Raw genomic sequence first — 27,743 nt, forward strand, 5'->3', positions numbered from 1 at the left:
GGTTATTGTGTGTTTGTCAGTTCGTTCTCAGTTGTGACGTGACTTTCATTGTAGATCTTTGGTGTAACTCCTGCTAAAGTACATATACAAAGAGGTGCTGGGCAATGTTTCAGGAGTTTTAAACCGCACCGTCTACAGCAGAAGGGCTGCACGATATTGGCAATAAAAACATTTAGGCCGTCTGCTGCTAATATTATTACATTATAAAAGCTATAAAAAAGTGTTGTGTTTAGTTACACAGAATTATGTTCAAAGAAAAATATTTGGCTATTATATTTATTGGTTCTTCCTAATCCCAAAATAGCTGGAAGAAATCTGAAAAAAAGACAAACCAAAACTCAGGTCTAATGGTGCATTCAGCAGAGGCGGCAAAAATGCGGTATTTGCGTGTAGTTGGACGCTTGAACATTAGAGTTCACTCACTTCATTCGCGCATGCGACTCTGCTGAGACTTCGCCACTCCGCTCGCTTCCTGTAATCACGTCACTACTACAGCAAGGTCCTGATTGGTTAACGCAGTGCGGAAATCCGCCAAAGTTCAGATTTTTCTACTCAATTCGCGGGGAACGCCACCGCGCCATTCGTGCCATAACGCGCCGCAGCATGCCTAATTGCATCTTTGCATTGACTTAACGTGTAAATCACCTGCGCTTGCCGCGTCTAGTGTAAACCCTGCATTAGGTTGTTAATGCCAATACAGTTACTGTAGTTATGTTAGTTCATGGTGCATTAACAGTTGTTAACAGTTACAACTTTTCATTTTAATAATGTATTAATGTAAGATTAATAAATGCTGTATAGTATTGTATTGTTAGTTCATGATAGATAATGCATTTACTAATGTTAAAAAATATTGTGAAGTGTTGCCAAATTTTAAATATATATTTTATATAAAATTATTAATGAAATATTATAAACATTGTTGTTTGACCTCAAAGCATATCAGATCCTGTGCCCCCCTCAGACCCCAGGTTGAGCACCACAGTTCTGTAGCATAGTGAAGCACCTTTATTTTTAAGAGTGTAGTTTAAATTGCTCAAAGACTGCTTTCGCAAGAGATGTAATAGCAGAAATTGTTCAGTTCATTGTGAAACTTTAGTGGACACACATTAGGGGACATACTGTATGTCTCTAATCTCAATTGAGAATTACACTTACCTAAAGAATTATTAGGAACACCTGTTCAATTTCTCATTAATGCAATTATCTAATCAAACAATCACATGGGAGTTGCTTCAGCGCATTTAGGGGTGTGCTCCTGGTCAAGACAATCTCCTGGGGCACGTTCAAGTTCAAAACAGTGCGCAACATTTTGCTACGGTTTCCGGGGTGAACGACATGTTTCCTGGAAACGGTGTGCACCGATATGCAACAGGGTTTGAGATGCGCTTTCTGTTGTTTGGTGGGTGGGTGTGTCAGAACTCCAGTGCAATCAGCAGCAACATGTAAATAAACCACCCGGTACTAAAGAGACAGCTCTCTCAATGGGTTTAAGTTGGAATGTTGTCTTTCATTCTGGATGGCAAGGGCAGTGACATTAGCATCGAGCGTATTTAGAGTATTAGACACATATTTATAACGATTTCATCAGGCTCCAGAAACATTTAAAAAAGAACACAAAGCATAGCCTTCTCAGCTACCGTAGTTGCAACTCTTGTGTCATAACGACAGGGTGTTCAATGCATCACTGTTTCTGTTTAATAAACGTTGTGCAAAGTTTTGTCGGGGCTGAACGTAGCCCTGAACTCCAAACTGAATGTCAGAATGGGAAAGAAAGGTGATTTAAGCAATTGTGAGTGTGGTGGCATGGTTGTTGGTGCCAGACGGGCCGGTCTGGGTATTTCACAATCTGCTCAGTAACTGGGATTTTCACGCACAACCATTTCTAGGGTTTACAAAGAATGGTGTGAAAAGGGAAAAAAACATCCAGTATGCAGCAGTCCTGTGGGTGAAAATGTCTTATTGATGCTAGAGGTCAGAGGAGAATGGTACGACAGATACAAGCTGAAAAAAGAGCAACTTTGACTGAAATAACCACTTTTTACAACCGAGGTATGCAGCAAAGCATTTGTGAAGCCACAACACGCACAACCTTGAGGTGGATGGGCTACAACAGCAGAATACTCCACCGGGTACCACTCATCTCCACTACAAATAGGAAAAAGAGGCTACAATTTGCATGAGCTCACCAAAATCGGACAATTGAAGACTGGAAAAATGTTGCCTGGTCTGATGAGTCTCGATTTCTGTTGAGACATTCAGATGGTAGAGTCAAAATTTGGCGTAAACAGAATGAGAACATGGATCCATCATGTCTTGTTACCACTGTGCAGGCTGGTGGTGGTATTATGGTGTGGGGGATGTTTTCTTGGCACACTTTAGGCCCCTTAGTGCCAATTGGGCATCGTTTAAATGGCCTACCTGACCATTGTTTTTGACCATGTCCATCCCTTTATGACCACCATGTACACATCCTCTGATGGCTACTTCCAGCAGGATAATGCACCATGTCACAAAGTTTGAATCATTTCAATTTGGTTTCTTGAACATGACAATGAGTTCACTGTACTAAAATGGCCCCCACAGTCACCAGATCTCAACCCAATGGAGCGTCTTTGGGACAACATTTCTAAAGAATGCTTTCAGCACCTTGTTGAATCAATGCCACGTAGAATTAAGGCGGTTCTGAAGGTGAAAGGGGGTCAAACACAGTATTAGTATGGTGTTCCTAATAATCCTTTAGGTGAGTGTATATTGTACATGTTCCTGTGTTTATTGAACTGTTCAGTATTTTCATATTTAAATGCATCTTATGTTCAATCAAGGATTTATGCTATGGACATTTGCTAAGTGACCTTGTTTCCAATTCACTCTCTATTGTTTATGATTCATTTACACTGACAAATAGAGTTTAGCTGCCAGAAGCAAATGGACAAGCGGTGACCTTCAGGTTTTGATGCTCGGGTGGGTTTAGAAATGTCAATAGCGTGTGTGCAGTGTACTACAGTACTTTTCAGAGTGATTAAATATCCCATCAGGCAAGAGTGTCTCAGACTGTACTAGAGTAATTACAGGGCTGGAATTACTGGTTTTGGTTAAATGTAAACTGTGCAATGGAGTGCGCAGGGATGGCGCATTTTTGTAGGCCAACTCGGAAGTTAGCGGGACACTGGATCTCTCTGCAAAAAGGCCATTCGTTTTTCCTATAAACTTTTGAAATATCGCAAAAAATAAGTTCTGTGATTAACACTTACACGTTTGGCCAACAAGAGATGAACTGTCAGGATCCTGCCAAAAGTGCAGGATCATTTTGTGCTGAATTTGTCCAAGTATCCAGTCCAGTCTTTAGTGTCAGATGTGTTGTTTAATGTCGTTGCCCCCACATGGGCTTTTGTTTTGTCACAACATAAAGTGTTTTCTGTTGTTCACTGACATCCTCTGCGCATAGGTTCTTCTGCAATTTCTGACATGAACATAATGAATTTTTAAGTTTATATTGTATCACCACCAAGCTTATAAACTTTATTAAACACATTTTAAAATATGTTCCCTGGTAAGGAAATGCTCTGTTGAGGAATATTTGTTGGGAATTGTGCCCATGTTGCGTGTTTTTGAGATCTTCACACTTTATGACATTTAAAGTCCTCAACAAAGTCTATAGTCCCATGTAGCATCTTGTTAGCAACCGCCCTGTTAAAGACACTTTAAAGCTTTAGAGAGTCACACATGGGGGTATTACTTTGGGATGTCCCGATCAGGTTTTTTTGCCGTCGAGTCATTTGATTTTGATTCGATACCGAGTCCTGATCCGATACTTCTATAATAAATTAAAAAAAAAATGAAGAGCGAAAAAACAGATCCAGGATATTCCTATTTTTTATTTAATTCACCTTATTTTAGCATTCAACAACTCTGTAAACAAACAGAGCACTTCTGTAGCATCTCTGCAACAAAGTGATTTCATGCTGCACACTTTGCTGTTTCTGTGTGGAGTCAAAAGGGTCGAACTCTGTGCCAGCGCATAACTATAGATGTGTTTAAAATAATGAGAATATATATAGTATATGTACAGGGGTTAAATTGGGATTTGTTTTGTGGGGGTGCACTGTTGGGAGGGGGGATTCGAGAGGTAACATGTTTAATCCTGATTACAGCAAAGCCACTGGTGTGTTTTAATGACATTTTGGACCTCTGATAGGATTTTATAAGTTTCAGTTTTAAAGCTGTGCCACAGGTTGACACAAACTTTAAAACCTGATTTTTAAATTATGCTAATCTATGAGTCTGACACCATATGCATTTGTTGCACATGTCATTATGCACTATTGATCAAACTTTGAAGAAAGTTATAAGAATCAACCTTCTTGACTAATTCTAAGCATAAGATAAGACTACCCAAAAAGACTCAATTAACAAGAAAAACAACATACTGATTCAGAAATATGTCTTATAAATTAGCCATAGAGATTCCCTAAACTGGTCAGCAGTTAGTAAAACAATCACAATAGTTAGGTCGTAATTGATTTGTATAATCAAAATACATTATTTTATTAAACAAGTTGTATCCAGTTATCTAGTTAACATATTGTAATGAGATAAGTGACATGGCTATACATACTTTAATACTTTGTTTCTAGACTTCTAATAAGTTTTATCTCTCTATCTCTCATCTCTACAGTGTGTAATGTCATAATCCTGCGCGAATGCGTGTTCTTGAGCTTCTGCGTGTTCTTGAGGGCCCAATTTCCGATCACGTGATTGGATCGGGACATCCCTAGTATTACGGGTGTGTTTTGTCGTAGAATAAGACATGAAAATATCTTGGGCTTTTGTTAACCCAATATCATATTTAAAGGCAGGGTCCATAATCTCTGAAAGCCAATGTTGACATTTAAAATCACCTAAACAAACACGCCCCTAACCCAATAGAATCTTGACTTTCTTTTGATAGACCCGCCCCACACAAAAGCAACCCAGGCAACGATAGAGACAGAGCGCAGTTATGCAAATTTGAAAACCACGCCCACAGGGGGAAAACAATCCAACTGTCTCCATTGACTTTGTATTGCGAGAGGCCACCTCCTTGTCATTTTTGGCTTATAACAAAAACAGAATAATGCCTAAAAGCTGCTGTGTGACAATATGTACAGCTAACAAGCCAAAAAACCCAGAAATAAGTTGTTATAAGCTGTCGAGCCGTAAAACCTTTAAGGAGAAATGTCTTTAACTCTTTCGCCGCCATTGACAAGATATCTCGTCAATTAAGAGAAAACGCTTCCTCGCCAATGACGAGATTTTCCGTCTTTCCGCAATACCGCTATTATCCACCAGGTGGCGCACTTCCGCAACTTATACAACCCGGAAGTAGCGCCTCACGTGAAAGAGAAAGAACTCTGTGTATGTTTTAAAGATCGCTCTTCATCTGATCTCTATGAAAAGTCCTTCGCAAAAATGGAATTATCTCAGCTTTTAGCTGTTTTTGAAGAAACCTACCCATGTTTGAGAGGTGATTACAAGAGAACTAAAGGTAGGATGAAACTTTTGTTTTTTGTTGTTTGAAAGCAGAGGGTCTGTTCTTTCATCTGATATATTGTTTGTTTATATATTTAAATAAGAACATTTTCTGGAAGGCATTAAACTTTTGTGAAAATCATTAAAAATGCTGGCGTTGGCTGGCAACTTTTTTTTAAAACGCTGGCGGGGAAAGAGTTCAGGAGAAAAAAGTGGATCGCCGACTACGTTTCCCCCCCTAGTGGGTGCAGTTCTGTTAATAGGAGTAATATGAAAAGTTGCCTGTTTCCACTTTTGTGTCTTTAAACGCTTGTTTTTTTGGGGTCCACAGGTTATAAAAACTTATTTCTGGGTTTTTTGGCTTGTTAGCTGTACATATTGTCACATCACAGCTTTTAGGCATTATTCTGTTTTTGTTATAAGCCAGAAATTACAAGGAAGCAGCCTCTCGCAATACAAAGTTAATGTAGACGGATGGATTGCCCCCCCCCAGTGGGCGTGGTTCTCAGGTTATGACGGGCTGCGCTCTGTCTATGTCGGTTAGTAGACATGCCCCCTTACTGCTGATTGGCTACAAGTGTGTTTTGGTACCCGCCCCGACTCCTTTTTCCAAAGCGTTTTTCAGATATTGTGCACTCCGCCTTTAAGTAGTTTAACCAAACATAACCAAAAGATTGACTTCGGAGCGATAGAACCAAAAGTGCTCGCTTCTGGGTTTTGGGATTTATGGGTTCTGGGATTTATGTGTTCATGTTTGTGTGGGAGGAAATGGAGAATTAGACAGGCTTAAAATGGAAATGTTTATACCGTAACTTCAACCAGAACTTACAAACAATACAAATAAACGTATAGAGGTGACCGGGGCATAAACTAACCCAGGGTTAATTGCACGGCTACTTTACATATTTCTACAGGGCCTAGCCATCTGTGCTTTTGGTCTTTTTCTCTTCCTGTCAGAAGATAATCTCCTGTGAATTGAAGTTTGGATGTGTTTTGGTTAAGATATTGAACAAAGAGTGTTGGCATGGAAGTAAATTTCTTCATCTTATGTTTTTTTTCTGAGTTGGGTAAGTCATCAAATCCAACCTTATATTATTTTAATCACTGTCTTGTTTCAAAATGGTGTTTTGTTTTCGATAACATGTCAGCAACTCCTAGTACGATAGCTGGGATTGAAAACATTTTTACACAGCGGGCTTAGTTGTCACACAGTGTTACATTTAAGCCTCAGGTTTACAATGATAATAAAATAAAAACAATGTAAATACTATTCATCAAAATGATAACTGTTAATACAATATCAGGGGAAATAACTCACAATTATGTTTTTTTTTGTCTTAATTGTGCAACCCTTTCAAAAAATCTATTTATATTTATTGATCCATAATACAAAGATGGTTAAATGAAGGATCATGGATGGATGAATGGAAATCTATTATAGGCAGATATATAAACAGTATCCACCTTTAGTATATAGACAGAATTTAATTGAGTCATCTGTGTTTAAAATAAATTTTCTAGCAGGTGTTAACAAACCCTCTGTTTGTTTCAATGAACCTCACCTATGGGGTAAAGTTTGCACTCTGTCACTTTTGGTGCAATTGTATGATAGTCCCACAAACAAACTATAAGTGTTCATTTGTAGCAGAGATGTGTGTGTTGATTGTGTAAAAAAAATATTTATCTAACTTAAATATTTTTTAAATGATAGAGCCAAAGTCATAAAGCCTTAAAGCTACTTTGTGCCCTGCTTTTCCCTATTAATAAAAATTAGTATGTTTAGTTCATAATTAGGAATTAGATTTTAACAAACATGCCTTGTGTGCATTTTGATTCAAAACAAAGGGAACTGATGTATTTTAAGTTATGTCTGTGCAAGTTGTTTTTAGTTTGGACAGCTATTACATTTATTTTAGTCTAGGACTAGTCTAATCAGGAAACCGCCCCTGTATGTTTTTATCTGTACACTCTTAAAACGAATGTTTTAAAATAACACATCTTGTGTCTAGTTAAGGACAACACATCTAGTGTGTTGTCCTTAATTTAAAACATCTCTGTGTTATTTTTAGAACAACACACCTTGTGTTGTTTTAACACATCTTGTGTTGTCCCTTTTATTTATATGAACTCAATATCAACACGAAATGACACATAATGTGTTAAAATGAACAAATAATGTGTTAAATAGTTTAACACAAAACACTGTGTTAAAATTAACATACGCAGGATGTGTTAATTTTAACACAGTGTTTTGTGTTAAACTATTTTAACACATCCGTTTTAAGAGTGTAGGAAGATTATTACTGCAAAATAAATTTTACATTATCTTATCAGCATTACCTAGGGATCGAATAAAACTATAAACAGGCAGTTTTTTGGTTTCATCAGCAATATTGATTTAATTTGAATAAGTTATCAATGAGAATTGGACTTGCTTATTTTGTCCATTTTATGAGAGTTCACTGGCTCCATCTTGTGGCTGTAGATAAATTTATTTCGAGAAATTCAAGTTGTCACCCTGTTGTTTTGACATGAAATAAAGATTTTTGCAACAGTTTCAAAAGTTTTGCCGATGCCATTAATGCAGCTGTTTTAATGGCGAGTAACACTTAGCAAAAAGAGGGTGACCAGCTTTTAAAATAAATAAAATCTGCTAGAGATTCATTCATTTGCAAGTTTCATGTCAGATTATGTGTGTTATAGTGCAGTAAAATGTTAATTTAAAAATGTTTAGACATTATGGACAGGGTTAGATCAATGCAGGATTAGGCCTTATATATTAGGACAGTAGTTTTTAAAAACAGACCTTACAAAAAACAATACTGGTGTGTGCATCCTGAGACAAAACAATGGCAATGTTTTTTAATTAAAGACAGTGTGCGTGATTTAAAAAAAAACACTTTGAAAAAGGGAGTTGGGCCGACTACCAAAGCACACTTGTAGCCAATCAGCAGTAAGGGGCGTGTCTACCAACCAACATCGTTGCTTGGGTTGTGTATGTGTGGGGCGGGTCTATCAAAAGTAGGTCCAGATTCGATTGGGGTAGGGGTGTGTTTGTTTAGGTGGTTTTTAAATGTCAACATTGGCTTTTAGAGATCATGCAACCCGCCTTTAAGGCAGATCAAACATGCATTTTAACCTGGGACTATATGATAAACCCTGCCCCTACATATACTTTTATTGTACATTATATTTCCAGACATGAATTTATTCCAGCATTTTTTTAAAGAAAAAGTTATATTTCTTCCCCAAGTTCTTATTTCTATTTAATTTGCATAATGCAACCAAAACAATTGAAAGCACACAGCAAAGAACCACATAATAATCTCATATCAACTTGTATTGCCGTCTTAGGGCTCAGTCACACCAAAAGCGCTTTAAACGCTTGCAAACGCAAGGCGCGACGCACTGCCTTTTTAAAAAAAGAACAGTGCAGCGCGGCTTTTCATATTGCTAAGCAACCACCGAGTCAGCTGTCTTGTCAATCAAATATTGAAGCGTGAGCGCTCTTTTGCTGTTAACTGTCATATTAGCAGAAACTTTAAAAAGAGGGCGCTTGCTCTGACCTTGTTTGAGGATAAGAGGAGCACAAACACGCAGAAGAGAGTGAGCGAGTGGAGTCCGGTTCTTCAAAGCAACTGTAAACTTCCCTCGCCACAACGTAAGGCCCGCCTCTCCCCTCATTCGATTGGACAATGGAAGACGTGAATGACGTCAGGCGCTCCTCCGCTCTCAGCGCTCCTTCAAAAACGCGTGCGCGGCAGGCGGCAGAAAACCGCAAGGTGCTTGGCGCGCATAAACAGCGCACAAACGCGCCCTGGCCATAGAATATCATTCAAAAAAGGCGCCTGCAACTGCCATAAACGCTTTTGGTGTGACTGAGCCCTTAATCTGTATGTCTCTTATGTTGTATGCTTATTTGTATCAGATTTCAGTGTTCGTCCCAACATTAAAATAAAGTGGGGGTTCCTTACAAAAGCCTGGAGTGACATGGGCACAGACTTACCATTGTGGTGTCGTTTGTTGGGGTTTCCCCTGATAGTGCTGGCATAAAGTGTGCCCAAGGGCCACAAGTTTGGCTTTTTCTCCCAATAAACACACACACACACACTGCACCCCACCCATAAGCACTGTCATAGGGGAATGTGGGTAATCTGTGGAGAAGACACTCAATAGCCCTTGTCTTTGTGTAAGAGCTTTGGTGGCTCGGCAACAGATATCCCAGTGTGTGCGTGCATGTGTTCATATGACCATGTCCTTTATTTTAAGAAAGTATCTGCCTCCCAAAACCCTCTTGAGAAGAGAATCAAATCACAGAACAGGATAAACAGATCTGCATTGAAATGCCAGTCTTTGTTTTGTAAGTAAACTGTGTTTATTTGTTGCTTTGAGCTCTTAGACCTGGACAAACATGATGGTTTTGGGGTTTCACTGTGTTTTAGCTTGAGAAAATGGTCAATACAGTTGCTGTTTTTCTTTTATGGTGTCCTCTCTATGTATCTATTAGATAATGGTAATATATGTGTGTGCGTGCTGTGCTTGGATCAGGGCACAGGTGAGTTATAAGGCCATAGCAGACAATATATTCATAGATATTTAGGAAGCATGCTAAGTTCACGTATCTGTAACTTTGAAAAACAATGGCGTGGCCAGTTATTTTCTTTTTAAAATGTGCCTTTAGCAAAGGCGTCATGCACCAAAAAATTTTAAGGGGGCACATTGTGTACAGTACAGCAACCCTTCATACTGTAATTGGAATAATAACTAACATTGTTGTTAGTTAATACATTTATATGATAAACAAATTTTAAATGATGCATTTGTTGGAGAGAATAATCCTTTTTTTTTTTTTTACATATTATCTGTTCTGTTGTCAGACATAAAACGAGTAGACTATAAAGTATTGAGTAAACACGACCCAGTCACACCTTGTGTTTTATCCAACCAGCTGTCCCTTTAAAGGAATAGTCTACTCATTTTCAATATTAAAATATGTTATTACCTTAACTAAGAATTGTTGATACATCCCTCTATCATCTGTGTGCGTGCGACGCTTCGATAGCATTTAGCTTAGCCCCATTCATTCAATGGTACCATTTAGAGATAAAGTTAGAAGTGACCAAACACATCAACGTTTTTCCTATTTAAGACGAGTAGTTATACGAGCAAGCCTGGTGGCACAAAACAAAACGTAGCGCCCTCCCAAGCGGATTCAAAAGAGGAACCACACTCTATGGCGCAACAGCACCTTTGTGAGCACTTCGACTCGGCGCAGTAACACCCTCCCTCTCCCATTATGACAGGGAGTCGGGGAGCGAACTTTTCAGGTGAGTCAAAGTACTCCCAAAAGTGCCATTACGCCATAAAATATAGTTCCTCTTTTAAATCCACTTAGAAAAGCGCTACGTTTTATTTTGTACCACCAAACTTGCTCGTATAACTACTCGTCTTAAATAGGAAAAACGAGTATGACGTCAGAAGATGGCGCCGATGTTCATGGCATGCCGTCGGTCTTGGAGGCTAGTACTTGTATTGTTTGTTATTTGTTGTTCTATTTTGGAAGAAACACGGTCGGCAGTATTAATATACGACAGGTCAACTATCCTAAGTTTGCAGATCAGGTCAAACAATCTGCTGGGAAATGGCTCAAATGGCTCATATTACCCCCCTCCCCCGCTCCTATCATCGATACCTGGTTTCTTACGGCGGTGGCCGTGTTCGTTACCGGTGAAGAGACAGAAGAGGAAACGCGGAAAACGGGGTGGCTATGCTGTAAGGCTAAAGTCCTACCTGGCTGTGCGGTCTGGTGCGTGGCCTTCAGATCGTCGGGAGAGGTTTTTGGCCAGAAACTATTCTGTTCGCTGGCGTTCTCTGGATTTATTATACGAGTGGAGTGATTCCCAGGTTCCAGCGACGATAACCTCTGGAGTTCATGGGTCTCCACGTATTTACCATCGAGGAGTGTGCCTCAGCCATCTTCGTACTTTTCCTCGGGCGCAGCAGTCGGAGGATCAGATGGATAACTCCGTTCGATTAAGGTTGGGTCTGTTAAATTCAAGATCGGTAGTAAATAAGACTTTTATACTAAATGACTTTTTTATTGCGCGTGAGTTGGATTGTTTATTTATCACGGAAACTTGGCTTACTGCCAATGACTCAAGCCCTCTTGCTGAACTTTTACCTACAAATTGTTTATGTTTAAACTCACCTCGCTTAACCGGCAGGGGTGGCGGATTACTTTCTATTTTTAAAGACAAATTCGCTTATCATCAAATAGCGGAATATAACTACAGAAGTTTTGAGCTACAGTTATTCACACTTGAACTGAAAAACCCTCTGTTGATTGCCGTGTTATATCGCCCTCCTAAATATAATGCAGACTTCCTAAATGAGTTTTCAGATTTGTTGGGTGAACTGCTACCAAAATACGATAAACTGTTAATTCTTGGAGACTTTAATATACATGTGTGTTGCACTGTAGACTCTTTAGCAAAAGAGTTTCTGATGTTGATAAATGCTTTCGATCTTGATCAACATATAAATGTACCTACCCATCAAGGTGGACACACTCTCGATCTTGTGCTATCACATGGGATTTCTCTTTATGACCTGGAGGTAGTGGATAACGGGTTTTCTGATCATAAATGTGTTATGTTTTCTATTCCTTCGCCGCCAAACTCTGTCATTTTTAAAAGACAGGTTCGTAAATCACGATTGATAAACTCTACTACAAGTACAGTCTTCTCATCAGCCTTCTGTGATATTATGCAAGTTGTGGATATAAATCAGTATGAATTAAGTGCAGGGGAGCTTTTGTCAGAGTTCAATTCTACGTGTGTGAATGTTTTAAACACAGTTGCTCCAGTAAAGGTTTTAAAATCAAATGTAAGGGCCGAGCCGTGGATTGATGACAATGTTCGCTCCTTGAGGCAGCTCTGCAGAAGAGCAGAGCGTAGATGGAAGAAAGATAAACTTCATGTGTCTTTAGAAATATTAAGGGAGTCACTGTTAAAATATCAAAAGGCATTGAGAGCAGCAAGATCCAGCTATTTTACAAAACTTATTTCAAATAACTACCATAGACCAAGAACTCTTTTTACGGCTTTTAACTCTATTATAAATCCACCCAGTTATGAGCATCCTGCAGTATCAAAAGCTCTGTGTAACGACTTTCTCACATTTTTTGTCAATAAGATTAGTGACATTAGATCGGGTATTTTCTGTCTTTCTATTGACCCTTCTATCTCTATAGCTTGTGTGACAGAATTCAAGAAGTTTGAACCTATTTCGCTCTCTCATCTACAAGAAATAGTAGGTCAGCTAAAGTCGTCAGGTTCCATTATGGATGCCATTCCCTCATTTCTTTTAAAACAAGTATTTGATGCAGTGGGACCTTATCTTTTAAATATAATAAATCGATGTCTGGAAACCTGTACAGTACCAGAAGAGCTGAAACATGCAATAGTGCGGCCACTTCTAAAGAAACCAAATTTAGACTTAAATGTTTTGGCAAACTTTAGACCTGTTTCAAATTTACCTTTTATTTCAAAGATTTTAGAGAAAACAGTGTTGCAACAACTGCAGAGTTTTTTGGATAAAAATAAGGTTTTTGAGGTTTTTCAATCAGGTTTTAAAAAGTATCATTCGACAGAGACTGCACTCCTGAAGGTCCTAAATGATGTTTTAATATCTGTTGACTCTGGGGTTAGTACCATACTTGTACTGCTTGATTTGAGTGCGGCGTTCGATACAATAGACCATTCTATCCTTCTTGCCCGCTTAGAGCATTGTGCGGGTATTAAAGGTGCTGCACTAGAATGGTTTAAATCTTATTTGTCAAATAGGAAGTTTACTGTTAACATTGGGGAATATTCGTCAGAGGCGGCCGCTCTAACATGTGGTGTTCCTCAGGGATCTATTTTAGCTCCTATCCTCTTTACATTATATATGCTCCCATTAGGATCCATTTTTAGGAAACATGGGTTGTCATTTCACTGCTATGCAGATGACACCCAAGTCCATTTACCCCTTAAACCTAATACTGATGGCTTGGAAACACTTAGGGTTTGCTTATCTGAAGTGAAAGACTGGTTATCATTAAACTTCCTGAATTTTAATGAAAATAAAACTGAAACAATAGTTTTTGGTGCTATAAACTCCCCTAATCAAATAACATTAGGTAATTTAACTATACCTGCAAAGCCTTGGGTCAAGAACCTGGGCTTTGTTTTTGATGATGGCTTAAAATTTAATAAGCAAATAAACACAGTGGTTAAATCATGTTTCTTCCAGTTACGTCTTTTAGCTAAAGTTAAACCTGTTTTATCTTTTAATAATTTTGAAAGATTAATTCACGCATTTTTAACATCAAGACTTGATTATTGTAACTCACTGTATTTTGGGATAAGTCAAACAGCATTCTCCCGATTACAGACTGTACAAAATGCGGCGGCAAGACTTCTGACAGGAACAAAAAAACGAGACCATATTACTCCTGTACTACGCTCTCTGCACTGGTTACCTGTACGGTACCGGGTTGATTTTAAAATTCTTCTCTTAGTATTTAAATCTCTTAATGGTATGGCCCCTCCTTATCTCTCCGATTTGTTGACTGAACACTATCCAGTCATGTCTCTTCGGTCAGCAAATCAGAGACTGCTACGTATTCCGAAAACAAAACTGAAAAATAAGGGAGATCGTGCTTTCTCGATAGCTGCCCCCAGACTGTGGAATGCGTTGCCTGTTAGTATCCGCTTTTCTCCTTCCATATCGGTTTTTAAGGTTAGGTTGAAAACTCACCTTTTTGGATTAGCATATGGTTCAGGATGAAATATGTTGTATATTTATCTTGTGTTTGTATGGTGTTTTACAGTTGTGATTCTTTTTTTTAATCTATTATGTATAATTTTTTAGAGTTTTTATTGATGTGAAGCACACTGGTCAACTAGTGTTGTATGTAGTAGTGCTATACAAATAAAGTGACATTGACATTGACATTGACATGTGTTTGGTCACTTCTAACTTTATCTCTAAATGGTACCATTGAATGAATGGGGCTAAGTTAAATGCTATCGAAGCATCGCAGCGCGCTCCAGCGCTTACGTGCACGCACACAGATGATAGAGGGATGTATCAACAATTCTTAGTTAAGGTAATAACATATTTTAATATTGAAAATGAGTAGACTATTCCTTTAACTCTGCTGCAAATCCTGATATATAAACGCGATTTATAATTGTCTGACAAAATCACCATACATTTACGTTGAAGCCTTACTACTGTTGCTTTTCTCATCATGTCTTGTTGTGTTATGAGCTTTTTTATTTCAAATGTGAGTTTTTGTATATCGCCCAGACAATTCGATGCAAATTCAGAAATATGACAGCATACACTGTTACTGTTACACAGAGTTACTACAAAACACGTGCGCGGCGCGGGCATATACAGCATGAGAGGGAGAGAATGCGCGCGTGTGTGTGGGAAACACTAATGCTAACCTTTCGTCAAGTCATGATAAATTCGATCAGCCATCTTCTCCGTCAGTAACATCCGTGACTGTTAATGTTTACGCAACAAAGAAAGTATACGGAGCAATGGACTTTGAAAACACGTCACCTTTTCAGTTATGTGAGAGAGAGGCGCGCGCTGCACGCAACATGAGAGAGAGCGCGCAGTGAATTAAGCCGAACAGTAAAATATAAATGTGTGCACACAATTGGATAATTGTAAACGCGCAAACAAAGACAAAAAAGACATGCCATTGTAGAAATAAGATAAATAACATAGCCCTCAAGTAATATTTAGTTTGTTTAATAAAATAACATTGTTCTCTGGCGCTATACAAAATCAACCCCCTTATATAATGGTAGGGGAAACACTGCTTTAAATTACTTACATTGGTAACACTTAAAAACATTTTTTTTTAGGAAGTAATTATTTGTTGATTCAACTTTTCACTTTTTACAGTGTAATGTCTGTTTTTGTTTTGGTCTGTGTGATTCTACTGCAAATTTACCCAAAAGTGTATTTCGACAAATGCCACAGCTGCTAGTTTCTTACCAAGTGTTTTTTACAGTGTATGTTTTGCGGTGCAGTTTAACCCCCACGACTGTAACGCGAGAACACATTTTTCACATAAATGTGTGGCTGTTTCCACAATGTTTCTTTGGACTTGAACTTTAAACCACGTTCCTCTGTGTTTATTGGCATTTCTCCTGTAGCTGCTCTAATACTGGCGCTAGTATTGACAGTAATTATACTTGACAATCACTCAGATATCATTTAAATTTCCATTATATAAGACTGCCTGCTAAAGTCATCAGTCATATACTGCTGTGCGCTGTGATGTGTTCATTGTATGAAATTCATTATGGATTCAACACTGATGTCCACATGGTGTCTCCCATGCTAGGAGGTAGCAGACTTGTAAGAGCTTCTGCCATGTGTTAAGCTGAACATCATTTCATATCTGTGTAGTGAATGACCTCAGAGAAGGTCTCAGAGAATATGTAATGTGGTGCTAATGCTGTGATGTAAGCTGTTGTTGTTGTTAAAGTGTTAAAGATGAAATCTGTTACAGCATTGCACATTAGTTTATGTTTTGCACATACAGATTATTACATATAAATGATAACACACTGAAACTATCACATTTGATCATGCAAACAGAAGCATACAAAAAATCTGTACGTATTGTCCTATTTTCCATCTTAACAATTCAAGCTTGCTATACATTGTCAGAAAGAAGGTACAAAACTGTACATTTTCTGTTGCTGGGGTGGTTCATTTTTTATATATATTGGACCTATTGTGTGCCTTAATGAACAGAAAAATAATTTGACAAGAAAAATAAAAAATATGCTCTTTTAAAGCACAACTTCTCGTTTAGATCTGGTCGTGATGCGCTAGCGTGACCCGACGCAATACGTCATGACGTCAAGAGGTCACAGAAGACGAACGCGAAACTCTGCCCCAGTGTTTACAAGTGTTGAGAAAGAGGACCGTTCCGACGTTGTTGTATGTCAACTGATACTAATTAATGTCTTTGTGTCAGTTTATTGTTTAAAATGGTCCGCAAATGTGCGTTTTATATATGTAACCCGTGACCTCCCTACGTCACTACGCATTTACGTTAGGTCGCGCTGGACCGGACATAGACGAAAAGTTGTGGTTTAAAAGAGCATATTTTTTATTTTTCTTGTCAAAAATGACAATCGTTTCGCTAGATAAGACCCTAATGCCTCGTTTGGGATCGTTTATAGTCCTTTGAAACTCTGTTGAAAAAAAACTGTTAAGTGTTAAGTTAAGTATTAAATGTTGGGCTCTTTTAAAGTCCATTAAAATGAGAAAAATCCTGCAATGTTTTCCTCAAAAAACATAATTTCTTCTCGACTGAACAAAGAAAGACATCAACATTTTGGATGACATGGTGGTGAGTAAATTATCTGGATTTTTCTTTTAAGAAAATGGAATATTTATTTAATTGCCCCAGAAATAATGGCGATAGTCAATAGTATTGTCTTTTTAAGACCATTTCATGTCACTGATTATATATGACAATAAAATAACTTAATAATGCAAGTGCATCCTTGCTAAGAACACAACTTAGATTTGTAAGAACATGAAGATTAAAAATATGAAATTAATATGAAATTGTAATGTAAGAAAAAAATTATATTCTAAATATTTAAAACATAAATAAATATTATAAAATATGCATTGTTCAGTGTAAATCCCAGCTTCAAAGGGTTAATTGCTTTAGCTACTCTGATCACATTTATCACGTTTATAAAAGCTACACCTCAGATCTAAACACTACATCAGCGCTTTCCAAACTTTAGAGTAGTAAGGCCACACCACGACCCCCCCATTTGTATATTACATAATACATATATAACATAAATTATCAACATTTATTAACCAGTTTTTAAGAATCTCATGTACGAGAAATGTTTTAAAAAGTATGAGAAATATTTTTAGATTCTGGTGAAAGATGACGTAAACATTCTTTACAAATATATTTAAATCCATAACACTACACACCTTCTGCATACTATTTACAATTATAATGCAAAGTGTGTAACAGAAGCTACATAGTTCACAAATCTATTGCAATAAATTACATACAGTAACTATGTAAAAAAACATTTACAAGCAATGTATCTCACCTTACTATAATGAAAAATTTTTTTTATATGCTTTATGTTTATGTAATAGGGAGGGAAAAATTACATTTCATAACAATTAGAATTTTTTAATTATTTTAATATTTTGATTTAACCCAGCCCCCCTGCAGTACTGGGACGGCCCACTGGGGGGGGGGGGGGGCGCAGCCCACAGTTTGGAAAGCATTGCACTAGATGTTATGGTTATGTTTCAGATGACTTTTTATTTGTATTGCTGTTACATTGCCTCTGTTTTGAACAGAGTAGACATGCCGGCTCATTTACGTTAATTTCCTCTCCTCATGTCTCATTCATGTGAGGTTGTAGCTTTGAAACCAATTCCAGTCGGATGTATTCTTTCAAACTGTATGTATTCACCAGAAAAATACGAAATTTTAGCCGAAGTAATGCTTTCTCTTCACCTGTCAGTGTCCGTTCTATTTCTCTGTGTGTGTCTGTGCACGCGCGCGCACAGTTGGACCCTGAGCTGTGCGTGCTACTCTACTCACACAGTAAACAGAAATGACAGAGGCAATCGCGATTGCCTAAAATGCTAGTGACATTAATTTTTATGTTAACAAACATAAAAATGTTTGTTTACATAAAACAAAGGTCATGTTCACTTATCGTGCGATAAGTGGATATAGTCATTATTGCGACAGGCGTAGCTGTAACATAATGGTAAACTACTGGCTGCTGAGGGGCTGTTTACACTTGGTATTAAGATGTGTTTTCATTGATCGGATTACAAGCGGATGAAAGATACACATCACGTTTACACCTGGTATTTAAATCCGTCTCTTTTGTCCACTTTTGACCGCTTCTGTCCTGAATACTGTGAGAGGTTGGTATGTCGAGACTGTGGGCGCATCTCCCTGCTGTCATTTAAACGCGAGCGGGAGTAATGACGAGTTTATATGGAGGCAAACTAATATTATGTTGGAGTCCGCTGCTTGTTTTGTAAGTAAACATGCTGCACAGTGTTTTCTACATGTATATGTTAAAGCTTTCTCTGAATTTTCAGCGCAATTGATGAAATAAGATCGCGCATCTTTCACACGCTTGCAAAATGAAACTGCGGAGATCAGGCGCTTTAGTTTTATCAATGAAACGCTAAAAATAATAGCGTTCAACCACATGCGCATTTACACTACAAAAGCAATCCGATTGAAAGGTTTTTCAATAACCTCTGAATGTGGTCGAAAGTGGACGAGCTCAAAACGTTTTGAACACTGTTTACACCTGTCTTTAGCGTCGCCCACTTGTGATCCGATCGACAAAAACCGCATGTTAATGCCAAGTGTAAACACCCTTCAAGTTGCCAGCAAAATCGACCTTTTAATTTACAGTTCTACTACCGTTAATTAACAGCTCCCCTATATTTAAAGGTATGTTACCGTATTAATAACCTGAAACCTAACTCATTTCATGTAGGAAACCATTTGCATTGAGTTTAGGATGCAAGGATGTAAATTTCTACAGTATTTCACTCTTTTGTTAAAAAACAGCATTTTCCTGTACACTCTTAGAAGGAATGTGTTAAACATAACACACCAGTGTTAGTTTAGGGACGACACTTTAAACTTTTTTTTTTACTTTTAACACTTAAAAGTATTTTTATGTGTTTTATTTTAACATTAAATTAACACAAAATGACACATAATGTGTTAAAAGCATAACACAAATTTTTTTTGAATCTGGCAGTTTTTTTTACAGTGTATTTAATGAATTATGCTTATACCATAGCATAATGGCTTAAAATTGTAAACATTTTTTTTACCAAATATTGGTTTATAGGTTAAATTAATTGTAAATAATTATATTTTTTTATTTAATCAGCAATTATTTTATATTTTATTGACAAATAAAACAATAAGAAGTCATGTGGTTATATCAGTTGGTGTTCAGTTTTTCCATTGATGTCTAGGGGGCAACAGAGAGTTTATTTATTTTTAATAGATTTTATATGATCCAATACCCCCCACCCCTACATAAAGCATGTTTTCTCTCTCAGACTGCCTGGAATGGACCCGTAAATTAAAACCTGACAGCTGCTAGCAGGACAGATGTTGTTTTTTTCTTTCTACATCTCATACAAGCCGTGTGTGTTTGTATACAGTAATGTGTTTATTAATTTAGAACACGTTCTGTAGATGCACGTTCTTATGCCATTGCCCCGGTACACACATTCTGTTCTCTCGAGATGCATTTCATATTCTTAAAAGACTTTGATCATGGTCAAATAATCCGTTTGGTCAATTTGATCTGTTTTTATTAGGATCAGTTACTGAGCTGCTGAGTCACCCCAGTACTTTCAGGGATAAATCGGTCCTGCGTTTGTAAAGTAATCCCAAGTCTAGGAGTGAGAGCAGTGTCTAAGGGTTAGTCTCCAGGGATTGTGTCAGTGAAATGGATCTGATTGTTATATGACTTGCATTGCTGTATTGCTCATGTCTGTGACTCAACAGTGGCTGATTCATCCAATGAGGAATCTTTAGGGCCATGCATGTTAAAAGACAAGGGCGAGTGTGTTTCCTATATACAGTATGTTCCCAGTTCAGCTTTGTCGTTTTACAGTTCATTTTTCTGTACACTGTCAGAAAAAATGGTACAAAGAGGTACATGTGGAGTTATATTAGTAACTTAAATGGTACATATTAAGACTTACTTTTTTTTGAGGGTACTGCCCCAGTGACAGCTTGGGTACATATTTTGACCAATTTTTACATTTTAAACTAGCCTACTTTTAAAAATGTACAGATATTTGTGTGAATGTGTTTATAAGTTCCAGAGATTGTGAAAAAGATTTAGTGTAATCCTTAACCCTCCAAAATTTGCTTGTTGATAATTTATCCCCGTCCCTTTGCTTGCATATCGGCCCAAAGCTCTGTAAATCCTCATCACCCGCAGGTTTAATTGGTGTTTCCTGCATCCTATTTAGTGCATAGAAATAGAGAAGATGGCCATTTACAAGCACAGCTGCGTCTCTACAAAGCCGTCACGCAGTCCTTATTAAAACGTCCCCTCTGTCACTAAGTGCTAGTTAGCGTCGCCTGGATTTCACATCCAATCCCTCTCAAATGAGCCCATATGATAATTATTCCCCACTTAAAGAAAGGCAGCTTTAATTTTAGCACGGTTTACTTGCTTCTGATGTGGAATTACTGAGATTGAAGTGGATATTTCAGATATGTTGAGATGAAGGGGGTTATTAGTTATATGTTAAGCACGCTGGGGCGTGATTGTGTTTTATTTGTTAGGGCAAGTGTGAAAGCTAATGAGGCGATATGTTGCTCGGTGTACTCGCAGACGAGTTTATTGAATAATAAATCCTTTAAATGCAGCTTGTGTTTGACTGTCAATTGAGCTGTGAGCTTCATCCATTTACATGCATAAACAAATGTCAGGCTATTAAATATAGATGATAAAAGAAAAGCATTTATTAAAATAAATCGTAAATGAAGCTAAACACATTGATGAGCTACAATCTTTCGAAAGGTTTGATGGGTCCTGCTTATATATTGTATATTAGCCTACAAATTTAGGCTACTGTTGTTCGTTACTCTCCACCCTTTAGTTTCTAAAGTGTGAATACATTATATTACAACAATCGTAATTGAAATTACATTCACTTAACTGTAGATTAAAGGCCGAAGTATGGTCCATTTTTTATCCGTACGCTACAGTCCACGCACAGTGCGCATGAAGCATTTTTCTTCATCAGAAGAGTGCTCGCGTACTGTAGGCGCACCACCCGATTTCGTAAGTTTCGCATATATTATACATGTTGGTTGCACATGCGTGTACAGGATGTATGTGGTATGTAGGCCACGGGAATTATTGCAATTTGTCACAATGCGCATGCGTTGAACGTGTACGAGTCAAATGAAATATACTTTGCAAGGCTGTGCGTTCGACTGTGCGCGTACGCTCGCGTCTGGTAAAAACAGACTATACCCAGTGCTTAAATGTTGTTATACAGTGGTTAACAAACCATTATTAGACCACCAGTCTATTTGTCTCAAAGATCATCATGAAATGCTTTAATGCGCATTTTTATAGCCAAATGTGTGGCAGCCACATTTAACGTCTCTCAGAAGTCAGAAATAAATAAAGTATTAATAAATCGCTTTATTAACTCATTCCCTACCAGGCTTTTTTGAAAAGTTGGCCGCCAGCATTTTTTGTGATTTTCACAAAAGTTTCACAAAATGCCTTCCAGGAAATTTTTCTTCTAAAAATATGAAAACGTACAAATATACACTCACGTAAAGGATTATTAGAAACACCTGTTCAATTTCTCATAAATGCAATTATCTAATCAACCAATCACATGGCAGTTGCTTCAATGCATTTAGGGGTGCATCTGCATGCATCTGCTCAGTTCCTGGGATTTTCATGCACAACCATTTCTAGGGTTTACAAAGAATGGTGTGAAAAGGGAAAAATATCCACTATGCGGCAGTCCTGTGGGCGAAAATGCCTTGTTGATGCTAGAGGTCAGAGGAGAATCGGCTGACTGATTCAAGCTGATAGAAGAACAACTTTGACTGAAATAACCACTCGTTACAACCAAGGTATGCAGCAAAGCATTTGTGAAGCCACAACACGCACAACCTTGAGGCAGATGGGCTACAACAGCAGAGGACTCCACCGGGTACCACTCATCTCCACTACAAATAGGAAAAAGATGCTACAATTTGCACAAGCTCACCAAAATTGGACAATTGAAGACTGGAAAAATGTTGCCTGGTCTGATGAGTCTCAATTTCTGTTGAGACATTCAGATGGTAGAGTCAGAATTTGGCGTAAACAGAATGAGACCATGGATCCATCATGCCTTGTTACCACTGTGCAGGCTGCTGGTGGTGTAATGGTGTGGGGAATGTTTTTTTGGCACACTTTAAGCCCCTTAGTGCCAATTGTGCATCGTTTAAATGCCACGGCCTACATGAGCATTGTTTCTGACCATGTCCATCCCTTTATGACCACCATGTACTCATCCTCTGTTGGCTACTTCCAGCAGGATAATGCACCATGTTATAAAGCTCGAATCATTTCAAATTGGTTTCTTGAACATGACAATGAGTTCACTGTACTATAAAAATGGCCCCCACAGTCACCAGATCTCAACCCAATAGAGCATCTTTGGGATGTGGTGGAACGGGAGCTTCGTGTCCTGGATGTGCATCCCACAAATCTCCATCAACTGCAAGATGCTATCCTATAAATATGGGCCAACATTTCTAAAGAATGCTTTCAGCACCTTGTTGAATCAATGCCACATCCTCCCAAAAAATTGACATTTTAGTATTGTCAAAAGAAAAACACATTGAAATGAGTTGAGCATTAAAGTAAAATGTCTCTTCTCTAGGCCTTATTACAATCTGCTTTGTCTTGTTTTATTGACTCTATATTTCACAATAGCGGTACTTTTAGATTTTACTATCCCTGTGGGGACACTGTAAGCAAAATTGGTCTCTGTCACGCATACAGTAGCATCCGTCATCTTCGTAGCAACATCTCAAAACTCCATATCATCATCATTCTTCATCTTATACACGTTCTGAGAATTTTCTCTTTTTATGTCCAGCTGCTTCATCCTCCTAATGGTCCGGGTTGTAAAGGAGAACTAATATTTCACACCGAGCAGGAACCCAGCCAACGGGCCCATTTACTGGCAGAGAGAGTGAGAGAAAGTGAAAGAGAGAGAGAGAGAGATAAGGGAGGGGGGAGGATCCGGACTGCAGGCGGACTGCGGCAGGAGGGGTATGACGTTAAGGGGAGAGAGGAGGAGAGAGATGTATGTTATGATATAGCCTCAAGGGTAAGCGCTCTGATCCTCTGTAGCGTATACACAGCAGTGAGATGAGATGAGAGAGATGCAGTTTTAGGGGATGTAGTTTTTACTTGGCCTTTGTTTGAGGTTGGAAATGTGTCACTTTTCGGGAGCCAGTCATAGTGAGTCAGGGACACGCAGTGTGGATGAGTCAGTGTGACACTTGTTAGAGACCCAGCATGTGTTAGAGCGCGCACGAGCACTACGTAGTACACACTGAGCCCGTGCTTACTCCCAGAGAGCCACGCTTTTATTTGTGTGAGTATATCACATTCAGTCTAGTTAATCTGGTTAACTGTGTAATGTTATTGAATGATGTTCATTAGGTATCATTGTCTTTGGATACCGTGTGTCATATGTTTTGATTAGGACCACCAGAAATATGACTTCAGAGTTTAGTCAGCTTTCAATAATAAACTTTCTGAATGAGTAAGACATCCGTGCGCTAAAAGAATTGGAAACTGTTGATTGGCCGAGGCATTGTTGCCCTGTGAGAAAACTTCCTGTTTCCTCCGAGTGGACGCTGGGGTTTATTGGAACAGCACGGCAAAAGGATGCAAGTGTAATCCAGGAAAAAAAACATCCTATTGTTTCTTAGGATCGCACAGCCCGCGTTCTTCAGCGGCATTCAGACGAAACGTGAACTCGCGCTGTAAGGTAAGATATAACTTTACACTTATAATCTATTTTGGTTATTTAATGCATTAATGACAATGATTGTCACCAAGTAAAGAGTATTCAAACTATATGAAATATGAAAAGCTGTCACTTTGGCCAGGCTTGGTCACTTTTAATTTGTGTGATGTTTTATGAGTCTGTTGATTTTGTCTGAATGAGTTTTTATAGGAAAGGGTGTCACTATCATGTGCTTTTTGTGTTATATTGTTATAAAACTGATTTCTAATGTAATATTTACAGTATATGTAAAATGTTAAATTAATGTAAAATTTACATACATTGTATTTGTATGTGTGTGTATATATGTGTGTGTGTGTGTGTGTGTGTCTGTGTGTGTCTGTATATATATATATATAAATATATATACAGTACAGGCCAAAAGTTTGGACACACTTGACTAAAATGTTAACTATGATTTTAAAAATCATTTAATCTGAAGGTCTATGGTTAAATGCATGAAATTACGTTTGTAGAAAAAACTGTACCTGTGCCAAACAGATTAATTTCTGTTTTTAGAAAACTAAATTTTTTTAAATAGATGACTTGCATTGAATATTAATGAAAATTCTGTCAATAAGAGCCCAGATTAAATGTGATGTCCTTCAATATTCTTTAAAATTCAGTCTAAAGTAAAACTTTAATAAGCTTCTTGATAAAATGGCACGAGTATGGTTTTGTAATTTCTAGGCAAAGGGGGACTGCACTTCAGATGATAAAATATAACAGAATTTTGATTTATTTTGGATGCTTTTAGTCACCAACATAATTCCCACAGTTGCATTTGTGTTATGCCATAGTTTCCAAACCTTTGGTCTGTACTGTGTATATATATATATATATATAGGGCTGGGCATAGATTAATATCATATTTGCATAATATGAGTTTGTGCTGTGTAGAAATATTATGTATATTTAACACACACACACACACACACACACACACACACATTTTAGATTTTTTTTTATTTATATATCGTTTTATTTATTTATATATAATATAGAATATATAAAAATATAAATAAATATATATATACACATGTAAATGCTTCTTAAATACATACATGAATGTGTGTGTATTTATATATACATCATAATTACACACAGCGCAAACTCATATGTTATGCAAAAAAATTACTTTTATTTTGTATGAGATTAATCTAGATTAGAAAACGGCCTGTTCTGGTTCTTCATTCTGATTGGTTGAAACGCGTTCTAAGCCATGATAAAATACCCCGGTATCCCCACGGTTCAGACCGCATTACAGAAGTATCACTGCGCCAATGTTGCTACGTATTGATTTATGAAAATAAACATCACAGTCTTTAATCATTTTTTTTCTACATTTGCACAATTATGGCGATATCCAGATAAATATCAATAAATATTGAGTCATTTCGTCAATAAAGAGGAAACGTTCTCCGAGTTGTTTCTATCTGAAATTGATATTTCTGCTATTATCCACTAGATGGCGATCTTACCCAACTTAAACACTGACACATTCACTCAACACTAAAAACATTGTGTAAGTTTTGATCAGGCTCGGAATCTGATCTCTTACAAAAGTTCTTCACAAAAATGGAATTATCTCCCTTTTCAGCTGAAAATTTGAGAGGTTATAAGAGAACAAATGAAGGTAGGTTGAAACGGTTTTTTTTTTAAACGGAGTGTCTATTCTTTAATTTTATGTTTATTTAAAGAAGATAATTTTACTGGAAGAATTAAACTAAAACTGAGTGGCAACTTTTCTTAAAACGCTGACGGGGCTAACAATGCCCCTTAGCTGTTATAAAATGCACTGGTAACCCACTGCTTCTTGGGGCTTATTGCTTTATTAATCTATTCCCAGCCCAAATATATATATTATTATTTTTTACAAATAAACATATGTTTTCTGTTACTTTAACTAAAAAAAAATGTAGTTAAACAATTTAAAATTGTTTTTAGTTATGTTCACTTATTGCAGGTAAAACCTTTTTTTTTCCTGTTTTTTTTTTACAATGTGCAGTTCTGAAGGGCTTTTGCGAGCCACCCTTTATTTGCTTGTTTAGTTACTTTTAGGAAGATTTGTTGCTCCTAATATTGAATAAGTTCAGATCATGTTGCTTTGTTTTGAAAACTACATAGGTTCCTCTTTACAGTTTGAATGTTTGGTCTCTCTCTCTCTCTCTCTCTCTCCTCTTCTTATTGATTACATTGAATATGATGCTTTTGTCAGCTGGGGAAGAGTGACTTATATAAGTTAGTCATATTCTTTTATAGAGTAGCCTTTTATTGTTGGAGGAATACATATATGCAGTGCTTGAAGTGGGGGGAAAAAGTTCTGGTACTATTTACCGTGTGTCTCAATTCGTTCCCTAGCTCCCGAGGTCGTGAATCAGTATATCGTGTACACAGGTTCGGGCACTGGTAAGGACCCTAGCTCACTTCATTGGGACAATGTTCACTTATTTTTCTGTCACGTGGCTGCTTAAGCGCGTTGTAATCACTCACAGCTTCACCAAAGGGTGCAAATGGGGCACACTTCAGTGCGTAAAAATGACAGATGGGACACCCTACAGACTTGTTAACTAAGCGAGCATGGGCAATTTAAGGCCACGAGACCGAAAGCCCACATAAAGCGCGCCATTTGGGACAGGGCCAGTGTCTTATAGATGGCTATTATTCATGTGATTTATCGAGATGATAGATAAATGAGATAATTCACTTAGTGCCCCCTCCCTGTAGTGTGATTAGCATTAATCACCCATTCACGGATGCTTTAACTAGGAGAGGCAATGTTCAAGCAACATGTGAGAAGTGCCGGATTGCAAGAAAAAGTGAAGATATGCTAAAGATAAAAATAGAGTACTGCCAGTGCCAGTACTGCGCAACAGTGAGTGCAGCCCACTTCAAGCACTGAATATATATGCATCCATCTTTTTTATTCATCTATGCTATCACATATTTCCAAAAAAAGGCACAAAACTGTACCTTTAATGGTACAACTGCCCGTCATTGTGGTATCCTAAGAATTTCACTTTGTACCTCTAGTTAGTTCCTTTATAACTTGTTTTGGATACATAATTGTACCCTAAGGACATTTTAAAGGTACAGTTAAATATTTTGTTAGTCTACACCAGTGTTACTTATTGCGCGGCTCGGCAAGCTTTATTTTGTGGCTCGTATGGCAGTAAATAATATGGTGATATAATCATGCAGGCATGCGCTTTTTCTGTCTTTCCTGCTCCGGACGCTAACTTTGTTAGCCCATCCCCATTATATCAAGATGCACGTCGATAAGCGTGTTCAATAGTATGCAGGGCTTGCACAGAGCAATTGTCATAGGACATCAAAGGCCCTGTCCCAAATGTCACACTCTGGAGTTGTGGACCTCCTCAGTGTCCACACTTTGATGACATCATGTAGTCAAGGGACCCTTGACGCAAGTCCATGAGGGCGCACCAGTGTCATATTTTGGGACAGACTCGAGCGTCACGCCGGAAATAGGAAGAGAAGTTGCCCATCAGTGTGAACTCCTCCCTTCCATTGTCTGTTAAAGGTCTGGTAAAGTG

The 27,743-nt window shown here is 37.9% G+C and overlaps 1 protein-coding gene across 7 annotated transcripts in view; it reads left to right on the plus strand.

Moving 5' to 3' along the window:
* Positions 1–27,743, plus strand: part of nav1a (neuron navigator 1a) — a 208,809-nt gene that overhangs the window by 4,610 nt on the left and 176,456 nt on the right. Inside the window, exon 1 of one of the 7 annotated variants that reach the window (XM_073874926.1) lies at positions 23,484–24,171. The exons of the other annotated variants lie outside the window; for them this stretch is intronic. The gene's annotated coding sequence lies outside the window, so the exon portion shown is untranslated. Of the gene's footprint in view, positions 1–23,483; positions 24,172–27,743 lie in introns of those variants that run through there. 7 annotated transcript variants of the gene reach the window in all.

This window comes from Misgurnus anguillicaudatus, chromosome 13 (genome assembly GCF_027580225.2).
Source record: "Misgurnus anguillicaudatus chromosome 13, ASM2758022v2, whole genome shotgun sequence".
Lineage (NCBI taxonomy): Eukaryota > Metazoa > Chordata > Actinopteri > Cypriniformes > Cobitidae > Misgurnus > Misgurnus anguillicaudatus.